Source organism: Hyperoodon ampullatus (assembly GCF_949752795.1).
Source record: "Hyperoodon ampullatus genome assembly, chromosome: 11".
Taxonomy (NCBI): Eukaryota; Metazoa; Chordata; class Mammalia; order Artiodactyla; family Ziphiidae; genus Hyperoodon; species Hyperoodon ampullatus.
The window spans coordinates 22,457,009-22,465,774 of record NC_136924.1 but is presented as its reverse complement, the minus strand read 5'-3'; the positions used below and the strand labels follow the sequence as shown (position 1 = coordinate 22,465,774).

Below are 8,766 nucleotides of genomic sequence, written 5' to 3'. Positions count from 1 at the left end.
AGGTAAAACAGAACCCCAGTGTAAAAGAGGAAAAAAGCTTTGGCTATGGGGTTGGAGTAGGCGGGGTGGAACTTAGGCAAGGGCAGCACCTAGGTGTGTGGGGGGTGACGTTTGAGTGTGGGGCGGGGCCTCTGTTTAGGGCCTGTGGGGAAGGGGAGAGGCAGCACGTGGAAAGGAGGGCCTCTGGAGTGTGGAGTTCCGGAGTTTGGAAGGTAAGGCCCTGGGTGAGGGTGTGTGGGTGGGGTTTAGGCCCAGCTCGTTGGACGGAGTCTGTGAGTGTAGAGGTGGGGCCCTGGGTGGGGGTAGGGGCGGGGCTCGGGTTCTGCACAGCAGGAGGGAGGCTCAGAGGGCAGAGGCCCAGGAGCCCAACAGGCTCCCCGGTGCCTAAGTGGACAGGGAAGCGCTGGCCCCGTTCCCTTCCTTCCTTCGTGCCCCTCCCCCACCATCTTCCCCAGGGTCTCCTCCATTGCCGCTGCACCACGGGTCTCTCACTGTTGTGGCCTCTCCCGTTCCGGAGCACAGGCTCCGGACGCACAGGCTCAGCAGCCATGGTTCCCGGGCCCAGCCGCTCCGCAGCTTGTGGGATCTTCCCAGACCAGGGAACGAACCTGTGTCCCATGCATCGGCAGGCGGACTCTCAACCACTCCGCCACGAGGGAAGCCCCCATCTTAACCATTTTTAAGTGTATAGTTCAGTATACACTGAACTATAAGTATAATAACGTTGTGTTTAAATTATATTTAACCTTTGATTTACAATTTCATTGAGTTGTTTCTCTTCCTAAAGCCAAGAAGATGACATGTCCTCTATAGAATGCTTACATTCTTCTCTAAATTTATTATGAAAAATTTGATTTAAAGAAAAGTTGAAAGAAAATACAATAAACTCTCATATACCCACATTCAACAATATTATTTAACTGTATTTGCCATGTCTATCCGTATTTATATGTGTATTTATATGCATAAGTATACATATATTCAAATATTTTTGTGTTTATGAATGTGTATATGTGTATGAAAAAATATATGGTATATAATTTTCTGTACCATCTGAAGTCAAATTATGGAAATCAGGACACTTTGGCCCCTAATATTTTAGCATGTATCACATAAAAATAAGGATAATCTCTTACATAACTACAGTATCATTATCACACCAAAAAAATGAACAAATTTCCTAACATCATCTGATACTCAGTTCATATTCAGATATCCCTCATCTTCTCCAAAGTGTCTTTTATTATTTTTTTGGTTGTTTTTTGAGAACCATAAAGGCTCATGCATTGCATTCCAATTCTTTTTTTTTATCTATTGAAACACTTTGCACTCTTTTGTATTTGAAGCCAGAATTTCAGTCTCTAAAATATGTTATGTAATTAACAAATTATGGTGGACAAGCCAAATGATTTCAAGAGATTTACACTCAATTCTTTCCTTCGCCCTTGAACTGCTGAAGTTCAAAACAGCTTTGAGGGCTTCCCTGGTGGCGCAGTGGTTGAGAATCCGCCTGCCGATGCAGGGGACACGGGTTCGTGCCCCAGTCTGGGAAGTTCCCACATGCCGCAGAGCGGTTGGACCTCTGAGCCATGGCCGCTGAGCCTGCATGTCCGGAGCCCGTGCTCTGCAACGGGAGAGGCCACAACAGTGAGAAGCCCGCGTACCAAAAAAAAAAAAAAAACAGTTTTGAACTAGAATAGAATAGGAATATAACCTGGGTCTGCTGAACTATTGCTGCCTGTTAATACCCAGATGCTTTAATTAAAAGGCCAGTCCTCTGTGATCTATGTGCACTTAACTGTCTTATGTAACATCAAGCCCTGGTCTACTGTCCTTTCTAATAAATATCTTATAGGGAGTAAAAATTATTCCACCAATGCATAATAATCCTGTATAATGAAGTTTTGTATGTCTTGCATGGTATGAAAATACTTTTTTTTCCAGCAAATTAATGTTTGATTCAGTCACACCTGCTTAGATCTAAGTCGATTGTCAGAAAAATCTTCTTATTAATGCTAATGGAAACTGGCTTTGTGTCTGTAAATGTCAGCCAAAGCATAATGTGTTGCAGCCTACAACAGTCAATACTCATAAAAGTACTGAGGTTAAGACCTTCTGTCTGCCTTCATCTTTCCATGTGTTATTTTGATTGCCCTAATTTAGTGTAGTATGGGGGCTTCCCCGGTGGCGCAGTGGTTGAGAATCTGCCTGCCAGTGCAGGGGACACGGGTTCGAGCCCTGGTCTGGGAAGATCCCACATGCCGCGGAGCGACTGGCCCCGTGAGCCACAATTACTGAGCCTGCGCGTCTGGAGCCTGTGCTCCGCAACAAGAGAGGCCGTGATAGTGAGAGGCCCGCGCACCGCGATGAGGAGTGTCCCTCACTTGCTGCAACTAGAGAAAGCCCTCACACAGAAACGAAGAGCCAACACAGCCATAAATAAATAAATAAATAAATATTTAGTGTAGTATGATCTCACAAGACTTCCTGATCATTAGGGCCATATACTGGGGAGGGGGGAGTTGGAGTGATGATTATCTCTACCTTCCTCTCTTTCCCCCTGAACTTAGAACTATTTGAGAAGTCGATTCAGGGGTCATTCAGGTGATGGACATATCAGCCTTGTTGTAAAGTGGATTGGAAAATGTGGTTGAATTCACCTTTGGGCTTCCTCTCCCCAGGTTCTAGACCTTGGGTTAACCTGCCTGAGGGAGAGTTTGAGTGTTTAGAGTGACTAGCGTACTCAGAATTTCTGCCTCACCCTCTGTGATCCCCAACTGTGTGAGCAGACAGAGAAGAAATACATAACTGGGTACTTAAAAAACTGAAATATAATTTAAATACAGTAAAATTTATCATTTCCAATGTAGAGTTGGATGAGTTTTGACATATGTATAGAATCACATAACCACCATCACAATCAAGATGTATAGCCTTTCTATCACCCCAGGAGGTTCCCTCTATGCCTTTGCAGTCAGTCTCCCCTCCTTTCTGCTCTTACCTCCAGACCCTGGCAATCCTGATCAGATTTCTGCCCTGACAGTTTTGCTTCTAGAATGTTATATAAATGGAATTGTACAGCACGTAACCTCCATGTTGTTGCATCTATCAGTATAACTGAGTTGTATTCCATTGCATGGATGTATCACTGTTTATCTGTTTGCCAGTTGCTGGGCATTTGGGTTGTTTCAAGTTTTTGGCTATTATGAATAAAGCTGCTGTAAACATTTGTCTACAGGTGTTTCTGTGGACTTATGTTTTCATTTCTCTTGAGTAGATTCCCAACAGTGTGATTGTTGGATCATATGGTATTTGTTTAACTGTGTAAGAAATGGTGTACTGCTTTTTAAAGCATTAATGCTACCCAGTGGAGGAAAAAGAACCAATGTATGTTATACTCTAAACACTCACAAGACAGGTAAATTTTTCACTTGGGGCTGAGTAAGTGAGGGGTGGGGAGAAAGAATAGAAGTGTGAGTTTATTGTAGTGATTTCAACCCTGGATGAACATTAGGATCTCATAGGAAGCTTTTATAAAGTCTGATGCAAGTTCTCCACTCCACCCCTTCAGAATGAACAGGTTTTTGGTGAAACCTATATTTTTTTAAAGCACCCCAGCTAATTCTAATATATAGCAAGGATTGAGAACCACCGCTATAGTGGAAGTTCCCTCGTGGAAACATGATTCCTGTGAAATGGACATGGCCTCTTAATAACCAAGAGGCCATTTCCTTGATGAAAAAAAATCAGTAATGAGATAAAATTAGTGGTAACTTTCATGTATTACATGAAATGATATGAAACTATAACATTTGGGGCTCTAAATACATTTTAAAATTGTAACATCTTGCATGAATTAAAAAAATGTATTCAAGTAAGAGAACTATAATTTTGAATTGTTTAGACCACTTTAAAATCTAATTCAGAATGTTTTGTGTTCTCATATAAAAGTCTCAGCTCTCCGACTGCTTTTCAACATTAAATGTATAAAGAGACTTGTAATGATATTTTTGTTTAACTCTGCTGAGTCTTCCAAGGACATTACCTCTCTTGATTAGTTGAACACATCCCGTTAGGATAAAGATGATTCCGTTTTAAGTGGCACAATTTCCTTGAGAAATTCTAATTCTAAGCTACTTGTAGACCATGATTTACAAAACAAACCATTGTTTAGTACTTTTGATCTGCTTTGATTTGAAATGAATGCCTTTTAAAGCAGCTTTATATATTACTGGGCCCATTTGAAAAACTTCTTACTCTGTGTCATGTTCTTTGGGCTTAGTTCTTAGTTCAGAATGTCAATGTCACTCTAAAAAGTGCTTATTGATTGTCAAAGTAAAGTGTTAATGATTCAGGAAAATATCTCTACTTTTCACAGATGGCTTTCTAGTTATATTTAGAAGTAAAATAATACAGACAGGCTACTTCAGGGTGATAATTTCCTGAAGCAAAATGAAATAAATTGACAGATAATAAAGAAATGAAGAGTCTTGCTGGGCGTAGGAAACTCCGAATTGGCTGGTCTGGAAAGTTGAAATCCAAGGACAAATTAATAGATCGCATGTTTTGAAATGTCTTTCTATGGAGCATTTATAATGTAAACTGAGGATTACTTAATGATTGTTTTGAATTGCCAACGCTACAGAGAAGGGCAAAAGGAGAGGAAAGAAGAAAGGAATGTTCTTTATCATGGGTACCATGGTAGTACACTGATTAAGAAAGAAATGAACTATACAAACATTATTATAGCAACATCAATGGAACTTTAAATAAAAGAGAAAAATTCACTCACATTCCTGCTACCCAAGAATCAATCTGTTCTCATTTGTTTTAAGGATTCTTTTGTTCTATTAATTAGGTGGAACATTGTTTATTCACCATTTCCAAACTTATAAGGCAGACAGCCCAGGTTTGTTTTGTTTTGTTTTGTTTTAGTATTGTAATATTGCCAATCTTTATGTAAGCTTAGGAAAAAGTTTTGCATTATTTTCTTAGAATAAGTCCATGGAAATAAGATTTCTGAATCAAAGGACATTAACATTTTAATAGTTCTTTACTATGTTAACTCTTCTTTCAAAAAATCATTATCATACCTTTTTATTCTATGCAGGTACAAGTGCAGTACCTCATCTGGGTATTCTAATTTGAAATCACGTTGGTATAAAGTGGTGCCTTGTTGTTATTTCAGTGATTATTTCTTTGATTATTAGGTGGATTGAACATTTCCCCATATTGTGTCTACTAATTATTATTTCTATTTTTGGATGCAAACTCTTTGATTATGCCATATATTCATTTGTGTCCAGGGAGCCTTAGTAGAGTTCTTACGAAATTTTCACAAGTGCATTTTAACGTAGGTATTAACCCTTTGCTTATTTAATTACTATAAATATTATTTTGTCCCTGTATTTCTTTCCATTAAAAAATTTTTTTAGCATAAATTTTGCATTTTTAATGATAAAATGATTGGTCCTGTCATTTGTAGTTTCTTCTACTGCTTCAAAACTTAGAAAATTATGTCAAACTTAATGTCAGCCTCATGTGGCTGTAGTGCATGGAGGGGAACTTAATGGTAGTGGGAGTTGAGTAAGGAAATCAAGACAGAGAGAGCTAAGGTTATACAATAGTTTTTTTTTTTTTAATTTTTATTGAAGTATAGTTGATTTACAACATTGTGTTAGTTTCTGTTGTACAGTAAGGTGAATCAGTTATACATAAACATATCCACTTTTAAATTTTGTAATTAATTAATTGATTTTTGAATTACAGTTAACCTTTATTATTCTTTAAAAATGAACTTTCCACAATATTAATAAATCTCATTTTTAGCTCTGCTTTGAAGTATTGATACCAGTGGAGTAACCTTTTTCTTCTTTGAATCTTTTCTTGTAAAATTATAGTTTTCTCTTTTTCTAAAATAGGAAGTTCCTTCCAGTTCTTTTTTTTTTTTTTTTTTTTTTTTTTTTTTTTTTTTTTTTTTTTTTTTTGTGGTACGCGGGCCCCTCACCGCTGCGGCCTCTCCCGTTGCGGAGCACAGGCTCCGGACGCGCAGGCTCAGCAGCCATGGCTCACGGGCCCAGCCGCTCCGCGGCATATGGGATCCTCCCAGACCGGGGCACGAACCCGTATCCCCTGCATCGGCAGGCGGACTCTCAACCACTGCGCCACCAGGGAGGCCCTTCCTTCCAGTTCTTAATAAAGATAAAGGGAGCATTCATGGACTTGAGTAACTGCAGAGGAGCATTATGGAAAACAGATGAATTTCCACAGCTGCCAGCTGTCATTACGTCTTGTACCATGGGAACGGAGCCATAGGAGCAAGCCTCATATACTCTGTAACACTCTCTGTTTACTCCTGCTGGGCACAATGTGAGATCACTTCGAAGCAGAGCATCTTGATAATTCTTAAGGCTTCCATTTGTTTCTTGAGGCTGCCACTGTTCTGTTGCTGAAACCCAACAAAGCTTATCATTCCCATATTGTTTCAAAATGTTCATTAGTGCTTGTCTGGATGAATTTTCATAAATGGTTCCTACAATATTATACAAGTATGGCCTTTCATATGCAGCATTGACCAATTCGCCGCCACCACAGGAAAATTCCTGTATGTTGCTACTCCTAAAGGCCATTGAAAAACATCCATGTTATTAATCCAGGGGGCTGTCATATATTATGAAATGTAGTTCCACAGAGCCTCCATTTCTTTTGAGAAATTGGTTTATCCACTCATTATTACAGTGTTCATTTGCAACCAAAACAACAGCAAGATGCTGGAATTTTTGAGTTTGCACTAAATTTTGTGCATAAAGTAACCACTGGGTGGCAAAAAAGACCTTTGCTTTTTCTCTTCCATTTAGAACGAGTACCACATTATTCTCATCAACAGAGAAGTACCCGGGGACCACAGCTGGACCAGTAATGAAGCTGTAATGCGTTCTTCCAACAACTAAATTTCTTTCTCTCCGCTGAGCATTCACATCAGTGGGCTCAAGTAAACCTTCAAAAATATGCTCCCAAATACAAACCAATGGCAGCTTTGCCCCAGATTTGTACATGGAAGTCTTTTTTCTCTTTTGTGGACTTATTTAATTTCTGAAGTCTGTGTTTTTGCTCATTTTTTTCATCTTCTTCCCAATGATTCCATTCTTCACTTCTCAAAGTAGATTTTTTTTCCAGAAGTTTCCCAATTATTTCCTTCTCATCCAGAACCATTCAATGATGACTAATAAGTAGAGGGCACATTCCTTATCACTGAACTTGCACATAGGTAAAGAAGGCTGGAAAAGATGCTCTGTGTTTTAGGAAGCCTCCTACGAACACCTTCCCATGTGCACCTGCCATTGCTCATCTCATCATCATTATCACCTCAGTGCCCTTCCTGTAGCTTTGATGCTGAGCCATTATCTTCAGGGCCAAGAAGTTCAGGTTACTTGGATTTGCCTTTATTTAACTATTTGTGATTGAACCTTCCTTCAGTTTTCATCTGGGGTTCAGCTGATTGAGGCTGGGATTGGCTGGGCTTGGTTTTAGTCTATGGCTTGGGTCCAAGTCTGCTCCATATTCTCTCATCCGCTATGGTCCAGCAGTTATTGGAGTAAAGGTTCTGAACCCCACGTCAGGCTTCCCAACCTGAGGGTCTGGCAATGGGATTCCCAGAGAATCAGACTTTGAAGTCTAGTGGGATTTGATTGAAGGACTTCAACAGGACTGCTAATGTTGGAGGGTCTCCTGCAGAGGTGGGGGGTGGCTGTGGCTCACTGCGGGGACAAGGACACTGGCAGCAGAAGTTCTGGGAAGTACTTCTTTGTGGGAGCCCTCCCGGAGTCCGCCATTACATCCACTTTTTTAGATTATTTTCCCATATAGGTCACTACAGAGAATTGAGTAGAGTTCCCTGTGTTATACAGTAGGTACTTATTAGTTATCTAATAGTTATATTGTTAAATGGAGTGTGTGTGTGTGAGAAATGTTTTCCCAGAGAGGAATTATACTGTCCTTCCTGAGAAGTATTAATACTGTTGGCATGGCTGGTACCCATGACACCCAACTGTGCAATAAGAATGTGGAAGGGAGCGTGGCACTTTCTGAGAAATCTAGCTTCATGGAGGTAGCCACCTAGTTTATTCACATTCAGAATAATTTTGTTTTGTTTTGGTTGCTTGAGATGAATGGTTGTAAATAGAAGTCTAACTAATGCATAGCTTTGGAAAGGAATGAAATCTCACAATAGCGCAACTGTTGCTAAATAACTTCCTGCGTGTCCCCAGAGTGGCCAGTTTCAAAAGGATTGGGGAGATCTCATCTTGCAACATGTTATAACAAAGAAGGAGGGGTTAAGAAATCACACCTCCTCATTGCTACATGCCTGTACTTAAAATAACCAAAGATTTTCTGGGATGTCCTTAATTCAGATATTCTTTTTTGTTGATCTAAGGTGCATCCTGCTTGTCCCATCACAGGTCCCAACTTCCGTTCAAAAAGCAGTCACCATAGGAATTCGGCAGCAGATCCTGAGCTGTTCTCACTCCCCACTCCTCTCTTCTAACCCATTTTGCTTATTTTCATGAACAGAACAGAACAGAACACTTTTATGTGCCAGTTCTCAGTCTCGGAAACGCTAATGGTTCTTTTTTATACATTGCAACAAACCCAAACTTCTTTTGCCATCTTTAAAGACTCTGCCCTACTTAGGTAACTTTCTTATTCCTGCTTCCTGGACACTCATCTTTTGCTCTAGTCAAGTACCTCTGGTCTCTTTTCCTTGCA

General features: G+C 40.1%; 1 pseudogene across 1 annotated transcript; it reads right to left on the bottom strand.

Moving 5' to 3' along the window:
* Positions 1–5,769: 5,769 nt before the first annotated feature.
* Positions 5,770–7,212, bottom strand: LOC307059978 (ribitol-5-phosphate xylosyltransferase 1-like; annotated as a pseudogene). The gene is made up of 2 exons: positions 6,161–7,212; positions 5,770–5,912 (listed from the first exon to the last, which is right to left on the bottom strand). The product of its transcript is annotated as a ribitol-5-phosphate xylosyltransferase 1-like (transcript).
* Between the last annotated feature and the right edge of the window lie 1,554 nt (positions 7,213–8,766).